The following is a 21,680-nucleotide window of genomic DNA, read 5'->3' on the forward strand; positions in this document are numbered from 1 at the left end:
GAGAACAGGAAGTCTTAGATACTGTATTGGCCATAGGAAAGTGCTGCTGCTGAACGTTCTGTATGTTGAATAGGACAAATTAAATTTGAAGGAAGAAAAGTGCCTCATTATTTATATATATATATATATATATATATATATATATATATATATATATATATATATATATATATATATATATATATATATATATATATATATATATATATATATATATATATATATATAGGGCAGCAGTGTGGAGTAGTGGTTAGGGCTCTGGGCTCTTGACCGGAGGGTTGTGGGTTCAATCCCCAGTGGGGGACACTGCTGTTGTACCCTTGAGCAAGGTACTTTACCTAGATTGCTCCAGTAAAAACCCAACTGTATAAATGGGTAATTGTATGTAAAAATAATGTGATATCTGTATAATGTGAAATAATGTATAATGTGATATCTTGTAACAATTGTAAGTCGCCCTGGATAAGGGCGTCTGCTAAGAAATAAATAATAATAATAATAATATATATACCGTATTACTTCGAATTAGCACCGCCCATGAATTAATGCCTCACTCAGATATCAGATTTTTAATAGACACCGCCTTTGAATAAACACCACCCTCGATTTAAGTTCTGCAGCTGTTTTTAACAATTTAATAAACGCTGCAGCGCTAATTTAGAGTAATACGGTATATATACACATATACACACATATACACACATACTGGAGATGCATTAAGAAGTATTGTGGAACACTGGCATGCTTTATTTGAATTGCCTTTTGCAACTTCTGTTTGAATATGAAATTATCCTTTTTAGCTATCTGGGCATGAGGCAAAGCTCATGCCATTGTTTAATTAATGTAAATGCATCTAGTGTTTTGACACCTAATTTATGAGGATTCTCCTTCAAGCTTAACAGTCTGTCAGGCTTGCTCAAGCATTTACAATATAAAGCCACTACTGCAATACTAATGGAAATCCATGTGTTTCTGTCAATAATGTGAAATCTTGTAACAATTGTAAGTCGCCCTGGATAAGGGTGTCTGCTAAGGAATAAATAGTAATAATAATAATAATAGGCATTTCATCTTCACAGCTGTGGGTTTTGCCTTTGTAACAACATTTCCATTCAAACAAAAAATATCCTACCCAAGGATGTGCATCAGTCCAAATAATTTATATAAAGCCAAAGATGAATTTCCCGAGGTGGAACTGGAGGGGCTCATTTCAATATTATGGTTTATTTTTAATTGATTTCCTTCCCACACTCTTGTCAAGCTCAGTGGAACTTCAGGCCCCTTACCCTCCACAGTTCAGACCTGAGGCAACTCAACATCAATATGAATTACTAAAATACAACACATCTTTTGCTATTTTAGAAATAAAAGGGTAACTGAGCCAAATCTACAGAACCAGCTTTCCTCGGGCATTTGAGCACATCATAGAGGTAAAGAGAAAGTTAAACCTTCAATGTACATACTGAAAACAAATCCACAGGATGAAACTGTTAGCCTTATGTTCATTTTGTGTGTGGTATTACCCTGTATTTGTACTATACCCAGTTTAATACAGTTATCTATAATTTAAATATAATTTATTGAAGGTCATAAGATTTTTCTGATGATCTTTGTTGGGTTGCACAGAATTGTTTTACATAATCAGTGCATGACTAAGCAATGCAAGCAATGCACATCTGAAAATAAACAAATCACACATCAAATAATAAGATCAACTGGCCTTCTAAGCTGACTCATCAATCCCTTACGTCACATTCAATGTTTTGGGTAAAATGTGATGATGTTATGAAAAAAGACACTTTGATCATGGCTCTTCATTGAATTATTTGAATAAGTAATTTAAATAAGGCAGCAAAAAAAAAAAAAACTAACTACAATTTTCTTTTGCCATTTAGTAGTATAATGAAATCAAGAAAACAGTGCATGCAATATTATCATCATCAATGTACATGATATATAACCTAGATTAAAAATAAGATTCAGTTGCACAATAGAAATGCATAATTAGTGATGGTCAAATGCACAATAATGCTACAGCAAAACAAATGAACAACTTAAACGGTGTGGTGATTATTATTTATTATTATTTATTTCTTAGCAGACGCCCTTATCCAGTGCGACTTACAATCGTAAGCAAATACATTTCAAGTATCACTGTACAAGTAATAATACAATTAAGAGCAAGATAAATACAATGACTTTGGTTCAAGCAAGTACAAGTGTGACAAAATACAATTCAATAATACAGCAGATAACAGTGTCAGTGATAGTTACATCAGGATATGATTAAATACAAAATACTACAGATTAAACACTTGGCAGATTACAGTACTCTGAAGTACAGGATTAAATGCAGTAAAATAGGGGGCAGATAAGAGCAAGTAAAGTGCATTTAAGGAAGGGTGATAAGTGTCCCAGGGGAACAACAGAGGAGTTCTACAGTTGCTGTCTGAAGAGGTGAGTCTTAAGGAGGCGCCGGAATGTGGTCAGGGACTGGGCAGTCCTGACATCTGTAGGAAGTGATGCACTTAATTCAATAGTATCACTTTTTAAAATTAGTACTGTATCACAAAAGACCAGTACTTTGCTGCTTTATTTATTGATTTCAGGTTAGACTGACGCTCTTCTTGCTAAAGAGATGTTAACCGTACAAATTAGTTCATTCAGCAGCGGGTAGGAGTCACACAGGAAGGTCATTTTCATACTCAGCTTTTTCCTTACAAATGAGTTCATTCAGCAGCGGGTAGGAGTCACACAGGAAGGTCATTTTCATACTTAGATTTTTCCTTACAATGAGATCATTCAGCAGCGGGTAGGAGTCACATTGGAAGGTCATTTTCATACTTAGCTTTTTCCTTACAATGAGTTCATTCAGCAGCGGGTAGGAGTCACACAGGAAGGTCATTTTCATACTCAGTTTTTTCCTTACAAATGAGTTCATTCAGCAGCGGGTAGGAGTCACACAGGAAGGTCATTTTCATACTTAGCTTTTTCTTTACAATGAGATCATTCAGCAGCGGGTAGGAGTCACACAGGAAGGTCATTTTCATACTTAGTTTTTTCCTTACAAATGAGTTCATTCAGCAGCGGGTAGGAGTCACATTGGAAGGTCATTTTCATACTTAGCTTTTTCCTTACAATGAGTTCATTCAGCAGCGGGTAGGAGTCACACAGGAAGGTCATTTTCATACTTAGATTTTTCCTTACAATGAGATCATTCACCAGCGGGTAGGAGTCACATTGGAAGGTCATTTTCATACTTAGTTTTTTTCTTTCACAGCCTTTCCTTAATGTGCAAACACTCAAATAATCCTGGAAAAAAATGAATGTCTGAAGCTACACTTTGAAACTATGAGAAGGAATTTTCAAACACAGAAAAGAAAAGGTCTTTAAGTAACAAAATAAAAAAATGATGGTTATAGCTGACCATGGCTACCACAATATCATATATGATATTGGGCTCTTAAAAATAGACTGGTACACCATTGGCGTGTCTTTGTAATACGATAACATTATCAGATGTAAAAATAAAACCCCTTTCCAGGTACCAGATTTTGAAAATAATAATAATAATAATAATAATGTTTTCAAACCTTGCAATTGCTATAAAATGTTAACATATGATTAATAAAACACAAATAAATGAATAAATGACCTAAACCGTGTTTATCATTAACCCTTTATGCTCCTGTGTACTACATTCCCATGTTCAATATAGACATAAAAAAATGTTAACACAAATGCTGCTCATAACGCTAATAACATAATCAGTAAACAGTAATTATCAAATAAAAATAAAACATCAAAATGTGTGCCATTATCGACTTGCTCTGTGCCATTTATTGAAATGTTCAGTACAACAGAACCCGGAGTTGCCTTCACAACCACTGCACATTTTTCTTGCGTCCTTTTTTTGTTTTTATTTTCATAGCAGACCCTGCACCTTTTTTGCGGTCTCTGCTTCCTTTGTGTTGGAGGGGTAGTCACAAATGCGTGTACAGGGTTTCTTTGCACAGGCATTGTGATGGATCTGGTTGCTGCAGACGCCTGCTTTATTGCCTTGTACCCAGTACTGTATGTTGATAGTATTTTGTCACAGCACTGTCATTTCAAACCAAACAGCTTCCCGTTTGCAGCTGGCTTACCTGTAAAGTAGCTGCATGCTCTTTTGTTTCTACAGTCACAAAGATAAGTGATTAGCTTTTCGGGAACAAAAGCCAAAAAAGCACTTCAATGGAGAACGCAAACTCTCAAGTTCCACGGCGGGGTGCACATCTGTGTAAACAGGTGCACAATCAAATGATGGAGGACTGGCATCATCATAGGGATCAGTAATAAACACCCAGTCACCTGCTGTTATTGGCTCCACATCCTCTTCATCATCATCGCTGAGTGATAAGTCAACATCACTGTCGCAATATATCTCAGTCTTCTAAACGCCCACAGGTAGATTGGAATCTCTACACGACATGCAATTGGATACAAATGTCACCTGACCATCCCCTGACTTTCATTGCACAGTACTAGCACTGCCTTAGAGAATGAAACCTGAAATGCTAGACTGAGAAACCACTCATACAATATAATGGGAAACTTGACGTACGCAGGTACGACATGGTACTGTAAGTGGGTTTTCATTTGACGTCATGGTGTTGAAGTGGTTAAGGAGGGTTTACAAACACGTTACAGTATAATAAGTGCAAGGAACATTTACACAAACAGCCCCATTTGCAGACTAATGCCATGACTCAATATTGTTTTGCTAATGCAAGAACTACTTGAAAATAAATTAATAAACAAAGAGTGAGCAGCTTTTCCCTAAAATCTGTTTGTTTGTTGTTTTAATACCAAGTAGTATTATTTCTAGAGTGTTTCGCTAATAATATGCTCATCACAGTTCATAACTTTGCAAAATACACTGGTACACAGGGATAAAACAAACTCTAAGTGCAGGCAATTTTTAAACAAATACAAGTCACATAACTTATGTTCACTAAAGCAGCTTAAAAAGATGGAATCATATAACCACAATAAGGTGTGGAAATGACTTTAATTACAGGCACACAGAAAGCATTTTCTTTCAAATAAAGATGTATTAGCTGTGAATGGTGGACGCTGGTCATACAAACTGACTGAGCACACCTGACAAGACTCAAGCACATTGCATAACAGATGAGCTCCCACTTGTTTACAATACACGCATACAAAATGTATTGCACCACTAGTGGTTTTAAGAGGTATTGCGTCTAGAGGGCCAAGATAAATGATGCAAGAAAAATACAAGCATAGTTCAATACATATTTGTATGCGTCTTTTTATAACAGATCGAGAGGTGTAATGGGTTATTTTGAGAAATATCTGTAAAAACCAGTAAGGATCATTTTAAAAAAGCAGGAATTTATTGTTGTTTATTTTTTTCTAAAGAAACCTACAACAGTCTATGGAGGGATATCAAACTTGATTTAATCTATCAAAAAAAAAGACTTAAAAAAACATAATTATAAAAACTCTTGTGACTATGACCCAATATATCAAGTAAGGAACTACATTTATACTGTGCATGGAGAATTGTTTAACATCAACTTAATGCATACATATATTAACGATAACATGCTCCCTCAAAACTGTACACAAAATAAGATAGTATATTCAATAATGCAGATACATAATACAATCCAGATACTGCCGTCTTGCATATGAGACAAGGTGATGGGATATGAGTGCAAAAAAGAAGATATCTGAGGGGATTCACTATTTTGCAGATTGGTCACGATGATTTCTTGGGAATTGCAAGGTCATTGGTTGGTCTGTCACACACATCTACCTATTCACTAAATCTTAGGCCCTCTCAAAAAGTAAAAATCAGCAAAAGCAGGTAACACTAATACAGTATTTGGGATAACAAATCTATTTACATTCAATGCTGTTGTTGGAATTCCTTGTCACTTTAGTTATGAATAACCACCACCATAAATCTTGCACATTTTTCTTAATAAAAAGGTCATGTCAGACAAAGCAGAGGGGTTTGCAGAATTGTTGTTTGGAAATTGAAGATCTGGCAGATGTTCTGCTAAAACTGGTGTCTGTATCGAATACTTAAATGTTAACCTGAGGCTCGTATTACATGCTGCCTGTAAGAATATTCTTGACATTTATAAAAAGATGCATTTCCATACTAAGATTGCATACAAGCGGTAAGGTTCAGGATGAGGATGTTTTACTAATAAGGGACTGTTCTTCTGCAAGGGTAAGTTCATTCATGTACAATTCCACAAAGAGGGATGGAGCTCAAAATAATCCATTACACCACTAGATCTCTTATAAAAAGGATGGTTAAATGTATGTACAGTCATTATTTGTTGAACTAATTGTACTAAAGTCAATTTGTCAACGGTATACTGTTAATATGTGTATCGTGCCAGCAATGCAATCATCTGTACCAAGGGCTTCACCAATATGAATAAAACCTTGGTCACATTTTTACAGATTTAAGTTAAAACAAAATATGTAACATAAAAGACACACGGTTCTTAATTCCAAATCAATTAAATCTTCAAAGAGAGGTTATAACTACTAGAATTATAGTAAAGTAAGTACCTTTTGTATTAAAATACTTTCCAACAGCGGGACTTATGCTCTTAAGACCCATAAGCTGAGGTTTTTACTGACTAAGTTATTGTTCGCTGAGATTTCTGCTTGGTTCTGGCATTTTAGTGGTTTTATCAGCAAAAGTCCTGAGGTGTGTATGTACAGTATAAACAGATTAACCTGTTTTGTGATTAACCTGGTTTAAGTATGTTTTGAAATTCCTAATAATGTACTTTTGACAGTCGTGGTGAAGCACTAATGTAGCTCTGTGCCCTTTCCTTGGGAAGACTTTTGACACCGAGTTTCAATGGCTCTGTTATTTTTTCTGAAGTTGTGTGATAAGCATTACTTAACATGAGACTTACAAAGGGATTACAGGAGATAAGGATAAGTACTTCTGTCTCAGTAAAATAATGCTTCTTCAATTTCTCCTTTAAATTTGCCATGCTTGGAACGTGTATTTCCAAAACCTGGAACAGTATAATGCGATGACAGTATGATGGCAACAAATTCTAGAAGAAGAACTGTCCATTCTGGGTGCCAAAAGTAATTGTAAACATTGTTTACACATTTACATAAGTGCAATACTAAAATAAACTAAAATGAAATACAAACGTTTCGACAGAATTATTTTTCAAAACCTTCTAGTCAAAATTTTTGCCATTGAAAGTTTATTTTAGTATTTCTTAATTCAGCTGTATTGAGTGTTGAATAGCTACTTTTACATTTATCATTTTTAACACGGAAATGAATAAAAGCTTAATCGTATTCCTGAAGGGACACAAATGAATTACAGTTCAGTGAAATCCAATGTAGTTTTAAATTATGCAACCATTCTTAGCATTTTTCAAAACCTGTAAAAAAAGAAAATGGCTAATATACAAAACATAGCATTCTGGGGCAGATCAGAAGAAAATCAGTGTGTAGTATTCCTCTGCCACAAGACATATTCTTAATAGAGCAATATTACCAGTATCCATTAAGATGCCACCAATATCTTCAGGGTCTGCTTACTAATGGCATTTCACCAGCAAGACAGAAAGCACATTTAACAAAATAAAATTTAAACTAAAAAAAACTTGCCAATGGCTTGTCAAAGATGAGATTCAATATCATCAAAACTTCTAAAACATATTAAAAGGCTACTTCTGCCTAATACTTTGCTGCTTTGCTTTCTTTGGAATAAAGAAGAAATAACACAATGGGTTATATGCATAAAGTATTACTTATCCAGGGCGACTTACAGTCGTAAACAAAAATACATTTCAAGAATCACAGTACAAGTATTAATACAATTAAGAGCAAGATAAATTACAAAGACTTCAGTTCTAGCAAGTACAAGTATATGACAAAGTACGATTCAATAACGCAGCAGATAACAGTGTCAGTGATCGTTACATCAGGATATAATAAAATACTAAATACTACAGATTAAATAACACTTGTGACAGATTACAGTACTCTAAAGTACAGGACTAAATGCAGTAAAATAGGGAGCAGATAAGAGCAAGTAAAGCGCATTTAAGGAAGAGTGATAAAGTGTCCAGATATATTGATATATCTAATCAATACTAATTGGATTGTTTAGCAAAACCATAAACCCGTATGACTTTGTTCTCCTCTGTTATGTTACTGAAGAAAAACACATTGAGGTTTTGTACCATACTGCTGCTTCTATTTACTGCTTCTCTGGGCTAAAGAACATGAAGGGCAGCAGTGTGGAGTAGTGGTTAGGGCTCTAGACTCTTGACCGGAGGGTCGTGGGTTCAAATCCCGGTGGGGACACTGCTGCTGTACCCTTGAGCAAGGTATTTTACCTAGATTGCTCCAGTAAAAACCCAACTGTATAAATGGGGAATTGTATATAAAAATAATGTGATATCTTGTAACAATTGTAAGTTGCCCTGGATAAGGGCGTCAGAAATAATTAATAATAATAATGAACTTTCTGTCATTCCTAGTGAGTTATAGGGATGCATTTAAAACCAAGGAACCCCGTGGTGAGGCGTCACCCCTTGTTTAAAGTAAATGCTGGCTTCTCTTTGTTATGCTGCCTGGATACCAGTTCTGCTTCGAGTGATAAATCAATTGGCACATTTTTCAAGAAAGGTAGAAAATGGAGTTGAAGGCATAATGGCCATAAGGCTTGAATAAATCTTTTCTTTCCTATTAATCTTTTGGTTTTCCAAAGATTGTTTCACTTCGATTGAGGTGAGCCAATTATTCCTGCCACAATGCATGTATTTTACTTCCAGTGTTACAGATAATAATATAGCAGGAGGGGCCCTATAACTAACACAGGAAGTGATGGGGGATAGGGAGCTTAATATTTCTGCATTATGGGGCATTAAGGTAACAGGACCAGGCACTGCCCTTAAATCTATTTTATAGACAAAAAGAGAGGCTGATGAGATTCAAGGAGGACAGAGCAGTATGTGCAGTACCACTGTGATACTCCTCAGCACAAGATTGAGCATTCTCCCCAATTGTCGATTCTACTTCAAAACATGTGGTTGACTGCTTCAAGTTATGTCACAGGAATTTGTATAAGACTTTTTAATAATTTTTTTGTGTAAACAAGTCAGAAGTTATTTTGTGTTTGCTAGGCTATATGACATTGATACATTGTTATACACCCTGCCCAGATATCTCCATTAACTTGATACAAAAGGACTTTGATTGGATTTTGATCTGACAGGCAAAATGTATGGTTAGATGCATTGTTGCCTTCACTAAGTACCCATCCGAGAAATGATGCTCTGCAGCAGAACTTCATCTGTTTGATATTCAGGTACTACTGCCACACAACCTTTGCCTGTCGAATTAACAGATCTCAATTGACTTCACTTGACTTAACTTGAAGTCCCAGAGTATCTCAGGAGACCAGGTGTGTAGGAACTATTGTGGGAGATGGCCTGGATTTACAGACTACTCTAGTCAAAAATATTAAAGACAGTGAAGAGAAAGCCACAATGGTTCTTGCAAGCAGGTCTAACAAAACATCAAGAGGTCATAAGCTAGGAGAAGTTGGGTTCTTGGCTAGAGTATCTATCAGAAATCATGTTACAAAGCCAGCAGAGATATTAATAACTGACTGTGAACTTCTATTTGCTACAGAAGTGTGAAATGTCCTGTACATGTTATATAATTATATATTTTCATTTTTAAAAATGATATCTGATTCCATATTAGGTTAAATAAATCTCAGTTGGCAATGTAAAACATTCACATGTACAGAACATGCAGTTCTAAATGCATTTTATATTATGAAAATAACACAACTACATTCTCAACTACTCGAAGGGAAAGAACATCAGAATATTGGGGGATGACTATTAAGAAAAAAAAACAGTGTTTGTAATCTGTTTGGTTTTTTTTTACTAAATTGAATGGCTATGAATAGAGTATTTTTCTACAAAGAAAAATGTATTACCATAGCAGTAAATTCTGCAGTCACTTAACTGAAATGTTGTCAGAAATGTGATTACGATCTAGTGGGAATTGAAAGTATGCATTTAGCTTGTATGTTTGTGTGGATTCGAAACACTGGTTCAGAAAGCATAATCGTATGGGACTGTGTTAAATTGTATTTACAAAGCTGTGAAAACATGCAATTAACAATTAAACAATATGTGTCCTTTCTGTTCTTGCTTATTTTAAATGTATAGTTTCTAACCTATACTTACAAAAGCATTGATAAGATTGATCTCCTTAAGGGCAATGTTACAAATGTAATTTTTTGTGAAAACTGACATGCAACAATATGGACTTATATCAGTCTTCATGAGTTACACTAACATAAAACAGACGTCTGAGAATCTGTGAAAACCTAAAACAAACATAGTTCATTTCAAATAGTTTAAGAATGGCACCCTTCATGCAAAATTAAGTTTAACAGAATAATAAAGAGCAAGGTCAATGTATGTCATATTTCAACTAATGATGATTTTTACAGTCAGATAACATGATCTGAATATATAAAATGATTATATTGATGTTTATTTAAAAGTTGTATTTCCTTTGCCAAATTATTTCTGTTTTTAATTGAATGCACAATTAAATTATTGTAAGTCAGATATTCACTATGGATTTTGATGAGCAGGGCTAGTAATATAAACAACAAAAACCCTGCATTGAAGTTCAGATTTAATCCACCCTTTGCATATCAAATATGATGTTGGTTTTGTATGCAAATTAAACGCTTGTATTTTATGAGCTGGCATAGATATTCAGATTTATGTTTGTCCGTGCAGGTGATTACTGAATTCTTCTGTATGCCACACCACATTTTACAGAGCTATTTGTAAGTAGGCCTTTCTTTTTTGTCTACTCACACTTCAAAGGATGTCCACTGTTAAACAAAGAACCAGCTTAAATATCTGTTTAGTTTATTTAATAAAGATTTTTATACTAAGTTGGACACTTTCTACCCACACCACAAAAACATACATGTTGAATTTTGCTTTTCAAAATATCTCTGTAATGCTCTGATTTGCTAATCTGTTACCAGTCTCTGTTACCATGTTACAGTGGGAACAGATATGTCCAACAGGAAGGGCAATTGAACTGCTAGCAGTACCTGTAACATTGCTGTTTGACTGAAACATACCTGTTCTGGCAATGTCATATCAGCCATTCTTTTCACAGCCGAATTGTGTATGTCTGTCCATCGCCATGAAACGTTTTAAACTATGCCACATGATTACTCTAGTCACTAGTTCAACCCTTGAGGCAATACTTTTTTAAATATATATTCTATAATATATAATACAGTTGTCAGTTCTTCTTTTTCTGTAAAGTATGAATTAATTATTTAGCGATTTGTTTAAAATGCTACAGACAATAGACTATTAAAAATGTAAATCATTATTTATTTAGAAGTTCTGCGATTTTGTAAAATATTACAGTAGAGCATGGTGTGCCCTTTATTTGACAGCTAGGCATTAACCCATGACAGGGTGCAGTAAGACATATCTTAAGGAAGAAAAAAAACAATAACATTTTAAATTTTAAATTAAGTTTTATGTAATGTATCCTTCCGCCAGTACAAAACAGTTCTTTAGAAGCTACCTATTAGAAAAACATATCACTACTGAGTACATTTGTAATTATAATTTTTTTTAACCCCTTAAGTACACAAGGAATTCAGCAGCTGTTCAAACGGTTTCTTCTTAAAATAAATTTGAGAGTGACAAGTATTATGAGGAAACTGTCGATTTGGATGACCAGATCCAACCTGTCAGCACATTTTAAACTCTGTTTAGTGCCCCTCATTGCAAAAATAAGAAAGTTAGCATAATTTGTATTTGTGGGACAAATATGTCCCTTGTATCTTAAAGGATTAAAGTGTGTGTGTGTTTTTTAAGTGCAGTACAAATATAACTTCTTATGTTTTATACACTTTGCTAAGTAAAGTTGATTTTTGAAATCACAATAATCTCGCTCTACACCTTTGTTTTGTGTTCATCCAAACCCGCTGCCTACGTCTCTTCTCAACACTAACTTCCCCAGTCAGTGAAGCAGTCATGCAGAATGCCACATCAATCATGTCAGTCAACATACACGCTAATGTTTGCAATTTCCATAATGTGTTTAACTTTTTATACCATATTCCTGAAAATATTAACCTATGTGTTTTTTTTTTGTTTGTTTTTTTGTCATGGCTTCATTGTAAAGATCCAACCCAACACATCTCCACTCTGATTTCAGATTCTGCCGTCCGGCAAGCTTTACAGGAACTATCGCTGTGGCGAGAAGAAATCAAGATTTTGAGATTTTAAAGAAAATAAATCCACAGAAATGTATTATCATTTACATTTTTTACAATTATATTTAATTTTTGTTAAGTGTTTGACTATCTAAGTCGCTGAAGTCCTGAACTGTAAGTTTTTAAAACCATTGACCCAGATGACAACAACCCTCCAGATTTCTATTTTTATAACCTTGATATGAAATAATGGAGAATGGCTAATATTGAGCATTCCTATTGGTATTTTTGAATACTTTTGTACATGTGCAGTGGCACTGGAAGTGTGGGTTTGTCTAGCCATTTACCTGTGCAAATACTAGCTTAATTTCTCACACATGTAATGATTTTCATATTGTATTGTATTGTGTTGTTAGGATTAAACAGCACCATATATTTAATCTGAATACTTAGAAACAGCACAATCAGTTTAATAAAAAAGGACTCACATGACCAATTAAAAAATGACCCTAAATAATGTGCTGCATACATTTAAAGTAGAATATTATATATCATATTTCATGACCCTACAGCTTATATACAAATTAGCCATCTACCCCATATCATTCAGGAAAAAAATATATATACATTGCATACTCTTGTAGTTTCTGTTAGAAATGTACAACCCAAATACATCTAGACAATGTGGGGAAGCTATAAAAAAGGCCAACAAGATGCTTGGATATATTGTGAGAAGTGTTGAATTTAAATCAAGGGAAGTAATGTTAAAACTTTACAATGCATTAGTAAGACCTCACCTAGGATATTGTGTTCAGTTCTGGCCACCTCGTTACAAAAAGGATATTGCTGCTCTAGAAAGATTGCAAAGAAGAGCAACCAGAATTATCCTGCGTTTAAAAGGCATTCAATCTATTCAGTCTTGAACAAAGAAGACTACGCGGCGATCTGATTCAAACATTCAAAATCCTAAAAGGTATTGACAATGTCGACCCAGGGCACTTTTTTGACCTGAGATTAGATAAAGGGGCATTCAGAACAGAAAATAGGAGGCACTTTTTTACACAGAGAATTGTGAGGGTCTGGAACCAACTCCCCAGTAATGTTGTTGAAGCTGACACCCTGAGATCCTTCAAGAAGCTGCTTGATGAGATTCTGGGATCAATAAGCTAATAACAACCAAACGAGCAAGATGGGCTGAATGGCCTCCTCTCGTTTGTAAACTTTCTTATGTTTTTATGAGTGGAGAATAATTTATAATATGTCCATATATGCCAACAGTCCCTATATGGTCAGGACAGTCCTGACTTACTAGCAAATGTCCCATGTCCCGAAGCATAGGACGAGAGTCCCGAGATTTACCCATAGAAAAAAATGCATTTATTCTGCACAGTAGAGTTAGTGAAAACCACACGCTGTGCTCTTCGTGCGGCTGACACATCTGCTGATCACTAACATATACAAAGGTAAGAACGCTTCATTATGTCTATTTTTACTGTCATGATGGTCATGTGGTGTTGACTTGGGGTGATACATGAGTGTTTTTTTGCATAGGACCCCTCTCATGTATCATGTGTATGTCCCCCCGGGCAATAGAGTCCCGCAGAACAGTTTCAAATTGTTGTCAAGTATGTATGTCTGATCTTATTATAAAATTAAGCAAAAATATGTAAATAACACCTGTGTTGATAAAGGTATCCAGACAATGTTGTATACATTTGTTCTGCATGAGCTTTAGCTCACTGCCTGCAACGACTGATGAAGACGAGTGAAGACGGCTGTGAGCGTGGACAAAGTGCAGCACATCACACAAGATTCATGGTGTTAGTCATCATTTACCGAAACGTGTTTTAGGGCACAATGAGGGAAGCATTCGCAACACAATTATCTTCACATTTTGAATATGCAATCTGATAATCAAAGCTAAATACACAATTGCCATTAATTATTTAAAACATAAAAACATGTATGGTTGAAGTTATGCTGATTTCAATGTTTAACTGTACTGAACATTCTGTATTTAAGAAAAAACTAATTTGTTAACCCTACAACATACTTATGTTTCTTAGGGTTTTTAACAGTTGTATATTAAAAAATATATACATTCTGTAGAAATATTGTGTTTTTAAATAACTCAACTAAATAAACTATTAAAACAAAATAATAAGCAAAGTTTTAAAATGACACTGTGCAGATTTCAATGATCCCAGTGCTGTTTTCATACACAGGTACGTGACATTTTTTGATTAAAAAGATAGAGAATCATGAACTACAGAAATTAGTTTCTCATAAACTCTTAAAAATACAGCAAATATATAAAAAATATTGAGGTTTGTCATCATAAGTGACATTTTACGTAACATAACCACAAAACAAAGGAAAGAAAAATGGGAAAAAGCTCAAGTGATCTTTAACATAACTTGAAGAAGCAATAACACAGAAAAACAAATACAATCTAGCCAATTTCATAGAGCTTTTTTATTTTTATTTTGCCCATAACAGCAACGCACTGACTTACTACCAATCAGCAAATTAAATCCCTGAGACCCTAAAAAGCAGCTATTAAGCAAAAGACAGAAAGCAAGATAAAGACAGATGCACTTACCTTAATTAAAACCCTGTGGAAGATGGAGTAAACCAGTAATCCAATGACTAATGAACAAAGCGATCAAACTTCCCTGCTAGGAATTCTCTCTGATAACTAGAATTTTTTCTTCAGCTGCCTTTATCTCAGTGCAGAACTGCGTTCTGTGTGAAGGAAGGAAGGAAAGGGAAAATACATAAGCAAAACAGTATTTACCAGAGGTTCAGGGCAGGCAGGGCAGTATGCTGTGCTCTCAGACGTTTGATTGTGCATTTAATAGTCAGAGACCCGTGACTGTTGTGAAGCGGCTTCTGTCAGGCCCCCAGAACTGTGGGGTCTTCATCAACCAGATTAGTGGCTCCCTCCCTCTAGTGAAGCAGTGATTTGCTTTGTGGTCACTAGGGGATCTTTAATTGAGAAGACAGGGTCACTTGGGAATCTTGTTTCTTCCAGGTTAATGCACTTGCAGATGCTGTAGCGGGTTGTGGTTAGAGTGTTAATGTATGTGTGTGTGGAGGGGGTGGGGTTAGGAAGGGGTACGTCTGTGTAGCGAAGGAGTTAACCCTCTAAGGAGAAAGCAGCCTCAGCTGGTTTGGATAGATCTCCATCTGTCTTCACCCCAAATTTGCACAAGTGTGTTTGTTAAAGCAGGAGGTGTTTAATATTTAATGCTGCACTTTTCTTTTGATGTATAATGTCCTTGTTATGGGGTGACCTAATTTTGGAATCTACACGTTTTCTGTTACAATTGCATGCCCTTTCCACTTGGAACTCTAATTTATTTTCAATTTTAGTATGTTAGAGTTGTTTTACAAAATGCACAACGGCCATGGAATGTATCCATGTAACGTGGTTTCATATGCAATCTGCCCTTTCAAAGTATACAACTAACTAATTGAATTCGGACTACTGTCCAATGAGAACTGTATGAAAAATACACTGTATGATGATTGCATCCTGCTGAATATCTAGAACTCCTAATCCTGTACTTTACAATGCAATTGCTACAAAATCTGTAAGGTACCATTTATTTTCTGAAAAGAAAAAATAATCATCTGTGCTTATGCCGTAGCAATCTGTTGGGTAGTTAGTTATGTCAGTTTAATCTTAGATTAACTAAATCTTTCATAAGAGTTTTTGATATCCCTAACAGCAAAGCAGTGTGTACCGTAATAGCCTTCACCATTAAACAGCAAATGTTTCACTCTCCAGGAAAATGTTACAATGAGGGTGAACAATGCCAACCATGGAATCAATGTTATTGCTGACTGTCACACAGTAATAGAATAAAACAAGCTGTTGCATAAGGGGTTTTCTTATAGGTGAATGACATCTAAATTGGTAAATAGTTGACTGTGTGTTCTTTAGTTCTCTTCGTAGGGTTCTCTACAGTAGAGCAGTACACATAGACTTCTTTACTGGCACTCTCTGTTCCATCAATAGCAATCAAGCAAGTACAAGCTGTATAAACACAAACACTGGTTTTCAATAATCTTTCTTTGTTTTGCATTATATCAGATTAATACCCATTCTATTGCATATTCACCACCGCATGGATGTTGTAATTCCCACTGAATTAATTAGCAGTGTGGAGTAGTGGTTAGGGCTCTGGACTCTTGACTGGAAGGTCGTGGGTTCCATCCCCGGTGGGGACACTGCTGCTGTACCCTTGAGCAAGGTACTTTACCTAGATTGTTCCAGTAAAAACCCAACTGTATAAATGGGTAATTGTATGTAAATAATGTGATATCTTGTAACAATTGTAAGTTGCCCTGGATAAGGGCGTCAGCTAAGAAATAAATAATAATAATAATAATAATAATTAAATCAAGGGAAGTAATGTTAAACTTTACAATGCATTAGTAAGACCTCATCTAGAATATTGTGTTCATTTCTGGTCACCTCGTTACAAAAAGGATATTGCTGCTCTAGAAAGAGTGCAAAGAAGAGCAACCAGAATTATCCAAGGTTTAGGCATGTCATATGCAGACAGGCTAAAAAAATTGAATCTATTCAGTCTTGAACAAAGAAGACTACGCGGCGATCTGATTCAAGCATTAAAAATTCTAAAAGGTATTGACAATGTCGACCCAGGGCACTTTTTTGACCTGAGATTAGATAAAGGGGCATTCAGAACAGAAAATAGGAGGCACTTTTTTACACAGAGAATTGTGAGGGTCTGGAACCAACTCCTCAGTAATGTTGTTGAAGCTGACACCCTGGGATCCTTCAAGAAGCTGCTTGATGAGATTCTGGGATCAATAAGCTACTAACAACCAAACAAGCAAGATGGGCTGAATGGCCTCCTCTCGTTTGTAAACTTTCTTATGTTCTAATATTATTTAAACATATATGTATCTCTTGTATCCTGAAGGCATCTATAGCTCTCATTTTATCTTATGTCTGGTATAAAACCAGACTAATATTGTAATTGTAATAATTACACAAAACATACAGCAAATAAAAGTATTTAAATAAAATAAAACAGAAAGTGGACCTTCCGCACCATGGATATCACTTCATCCCGGCCGCAGTAACGATACGCTCACCAGGATCAGCACTGGCCATTGACCAGTGGGAGCACCTTACAGATCGAGACATTCTGAATGAAGTGAAAGACAAACATGAATATTCAACCCACATTATTTATATAGTGTGAGTAAAGTATATGAGCAGGTCTGCCCTGCCACACACATTCACATGGCCTGATCCACTGCCTGCAAGGTATGAATAGTCTTGAACAAGTATTATTCTGAAGATACTGCAAAAACATTTCTACCTAATGCACCTGAAATATACACTGTGATATGTAATCTTTGCCTACAGGTTGAAGGTTTTAGAGGATCATCAGGTCAAAGATGATCCTCTAGCAGTTGTATCCAAATATACCTAAAGTATTTGAAAATAATACACAAATATGTTGAACATTATGGGGTCTATTGTAATTATCTAAAAAGTAGTGGATTAAACTGGTAATCCTTCTAGTGTTTTCCTAATACAGAATGTACTGAAAGTGACTGAATAATATCCATTTTAAAATTGCATGCTAGTATAACGTTGACAGTGATGGGATAAAAAGGGAATAAAACAAACATTTAGTGTAAGAATGACTTCATGTGACAAGCACAGGAAAATTCATCATACAATGGCTATAGCTTTGTAAGCAAATAATGCAGCTAAATTTCTAAAGAACTACTTCTAAAATGAAAGCTAAGCTTTTAGTGCCTAGTAAAACATATTTTGCATTATCCTTTGAGTTACATTATCATTTGCTTTATTTTAGATATATAACATGTTGCAGATATTTTCCCAAGGGTGCAATATATACATGTTTTTTTCTAAATGTGTTACATTTACATAACTTAGTTTAAATACTTGTGCTATCACAACATCATTGGAAATTTAGCACAAAATAAGGATTTTATGAGCAGACTGACTAGCTTCTGTATTCTCCCTTTTGACCTAAAGCCATGTAGACCATTTTTTTCTGAAGATTTTGAGACTATACAAAGGGTACACTGTGATATTGGCAGATTATAAGCTGTCAGGAAAACAATGAAAAAATGTAAATGAATTGTTGAAGTCAATATCATGTGGTTAATTTGCTATGAGCATTAACATCATTGAGTGACCTGGTGCTGAACAAATCTGCTGAAGCCTGAAACACACACTATTATAGTTATAAAAACCTGCAATATACCCATATGGAATTCAACAGCAGCCCCTATAGGACATTTTTTGTATTGAATAATTTTGCTCTCTGTTTTGTTCTGTAGAGTGAAAGTGAAGTAAATAGATAATTACATTTAGAAAGGCATCACTTTCGAGAATCCCTGAGCTGTGCCATCTGGAACAGGTCACAAAATACAATCTGCCTGCTGCACCCATACTCTCTGAAAACAAATACTGTCTACATCTGTCCATGTCTAAAGCCACAGCACTGAGAGGCTCACGGGTCACGTGTAGGAATCCCAGTACCAATGCTCCAGGCCACGGGGGCATCCAAAACTATTCAGATTAAGGTTTACATTCTGACACAGGCAATTGTCCAAGGACATCTAGGGCCACTGTCCCCAAAGTCAAACCACAATTCCACTTGGGGTGGTTGCAATTCTTCTCCTACTGAACAAGGGAGGAAGTCATCATCCTTTACATTCAGCTCTAGCAGTTTCTCATTTTCTCTTCTTCCTCGTCTTATATGGCCCTTGATTCACACTTCTTCTCTTGCCTACTTTTCCCCAGTGCTAGAAGTTGCTCCTGCACAATCTACACAATCTACTGAATTATGCTTTTTTTTAAGTCTAATGAGATGCCTGATGCCTTATGTTATAATTAGTGACAAAAGTACCCAACTGGCCCACAGAAAATCCGATTTGCGTGAAGCACACAGTCTGCTGCAGAACTTCTTTCCTTGATGGTCCTGACGGATGGGTTTTCTTTAGTTTTACTCATTTTGTTGTATTTCATTGTACCTCAAATGTTTAGTTTAATGTACTTACAGGAGAATGTCCTCATGATTAAGTGTGTGTGACATGTTTAATTAATTTACTTGTCTTCTGGTGAGTTCTCTGACTGTATACAGATTTCTCACATCTTTTTAGAAGTGTAGTTCCCAATGTAAGGAACTGAGTCCATCTGTGCAGTTCAAGGTTATCTTTGTTTGTTTTTAATCTGTTGCAAATCTTACAGATTTACAAGAAATGTAAATGTGTTTTTTTATTTGTAAACAGCTGAATAATGTAGATTTTCAAAGTATATAAAATGTAACCGCCCTCACCCCCCCCCCCCCAATCATTCCACACCCAGTGTATGAGTGCTGGAAGCTGAGACAGGTTACTGGGTAGACTTGTCATGCTTGGACCACAGCGCTATACTATGTGCGATATTGACAAAACCTATACTGAGTACAATGATCATACTGGATGTCAGTGATGGTAAAACAAAAGGGGGGATTATAATAAAACTCTCAGATAAACGTGTATAGTGGATCTTTTGAGTTGTGTTATTTTATCTTGTTTCTCCCAGAGAATGCAAATACGACTTTGCAAGTTTTATATTTTGCCCTTGTATTTTCATTTTCTTGCTCTTTTAAAAACATCTCCTAGAATGTATCTCTTATTGGTCTGAAACTCGTTGTTTCAACTTCTTGTCATTGTTTGGCTGAATGTCCATGTCTTTATTTTGAATTTATTATTTCTTCTCTGTTGTGCTGTGCTTGTTGTAGTGAAAGTGATAATGGTGGCTGTTTGTTTTTAAATGAAGTTGCCTACCAGGGCGAAACATGTATATTACACCAGGGGTTCCCACACTTTTTTACCGGAGGCCCATCTGTTCAGTTGCATTTGGCACTGCGGCCCACTATTAGCACTCCTTGCGAAAATGTCAAATTAAAAACATTTTAGATGTTTACACCTATAACATTATAAATAAATCTAATCTAAACTGTCCTTTATTCATTTGAATAAATATTGTGAAAGATGGAAATCACAGAATATGCACGGAGTGAAAAAAAGATTTAAACAATTTAATTTTAGTAAATAAAACAAATTGCAAAAACAAAACAGCCGTTTTTATCAAACGTTTAAATTAGGTACTTTTGTATAACTGAACATTTTAGAAATAGTTTTTTTTTCTTGGTCATCAAACAAGAAAGTGCATGTCTCTTCCCATTCATAAATACCTGAACAAGAATCACTTTTGAGTAAAACCAGTACAACGTGCACAAAAACATAACTCTTAAATCCTAATTCCTGAACACTGTGTAACTAAAACGTCCAGCCGTTACCTCGCATGCTGAACTGTCATGCACAAAAAAGACGAATGTTCACAATACAGAAGGAAACGAGCCTTGCATAAGTTACTTTTTTCGCCACTACTCTGTATAACCAAATACAACATGAAAAATCACATTCAGCTGGCTTGCAACACCCCCCCCCCCTCCAAAAAAAATAAAAAATAAAAAAATCAGAGCGCAGCTGAGCCAAAAGAAGACTATACAAAGAAAAATAAATCCATCTGCAGCGAAATTTGAATCACTCAAAACACGTTTTTTTGTATTATTATTTCCAACAGCTAGAACATTTTCTAGCATTATTTTAAGACGACTGTGAACGACGCCAGTAATCAATAAAATAGCAGTATATCCAAACATTTTAATAAATCAATTATCGGTATGTAACACGATTTATCAGTTTGATTCATAACTTGATTTAGTTCATATTGAAACTTACATCAAAGTACTCAATATTTTAAATGTTAATAGCTAATTAGTCACAAACACGTATTCATCCGTATAAACTGAATTTTTAAATGAATGTTATCAAGTACAAAAGTTAGTATGAAAATGTTACTACAAAAGAAAAATTCCAGCACCTTAATCCTGAGCCCGCGGTACAAGTGCATTCAAACTCCTGCAGCTGCCTTTTTTGTTGTTATACTTTGCAAAGCGTATTCTTTGGTAGTGGATTCGACATATTGTAATTTTATTAATACTGAACACACTTTTTTTTTACATCTGCCAGCAGAGTGATCACATGACCTTATAACACTGCCCTAGTGTCAGAGCTCTCGCTCTACATCCCGCCTACAGGTAGGCAATCTGTTAGCTCTGATTTGTGAATTTCTGCTTTGATTGACAGTCTGCTAATACTGCCTTGCTACACGTTATTTTTCTACAGTTACAGCGGACTCTGACACCTGCTTTTCGCTATTAATAGTAAAAAATACATAGAATATCATTGCTCCCGCAGCCCACTCACTTTTGGGCCGCGGGCCAGTTTGGAAACCCCTGTATTATAGGAATTT

The 21,680-nt window shown here is 35.4% G+C and overlaps 1 protein-coding gene across 2 annotated transcripts in view; it reads right to left on the reverse strand.

The window, feature by feature from the left end:
* Positions 1-21,362, reverse strand: part of LOC117435721 (cadherin-12-like) — a 126,739-nt gene extending 105,377 nt beyond the window's left edge. Inside the window, exons 1-2 of one of the 2 annotated variants that reach the window (XM_034059095.3) lie at positions 21,249-21,362; positions 14,898-15,040 (exon numbers count right to left, since the gene is read on the reverse strand). The gene's annotated coding sequence lies outside the window, so the exon portion shown is untranslated. Of the gene's footprint in view, positions 1-14,897; positions 15,228-21,248 lie in introns of those variants that run through there. The other variant, XM_059020745.1, reaches the window with a different exon arrangement.
* Positions 21,363-21,680: the final 318 nt, after the last annotated feature.

The sequence above is a fragment of the Acipenser ruthenus genome, chromosome 3 (assembly GCF_902713425.1).
Source record: "Acipenser ruthenus chromosome 3, fAciRut3.2 maternal haplotype, whole genome shotgun sequence".
NCBI classification, from domain to species: domain Eukaryota; kingdom Metazoa; phylum Chordata; class Actinopteri; order Acipenseriformes; family Acipenseridae; genus Acipenser; species Acipenser ruthenus.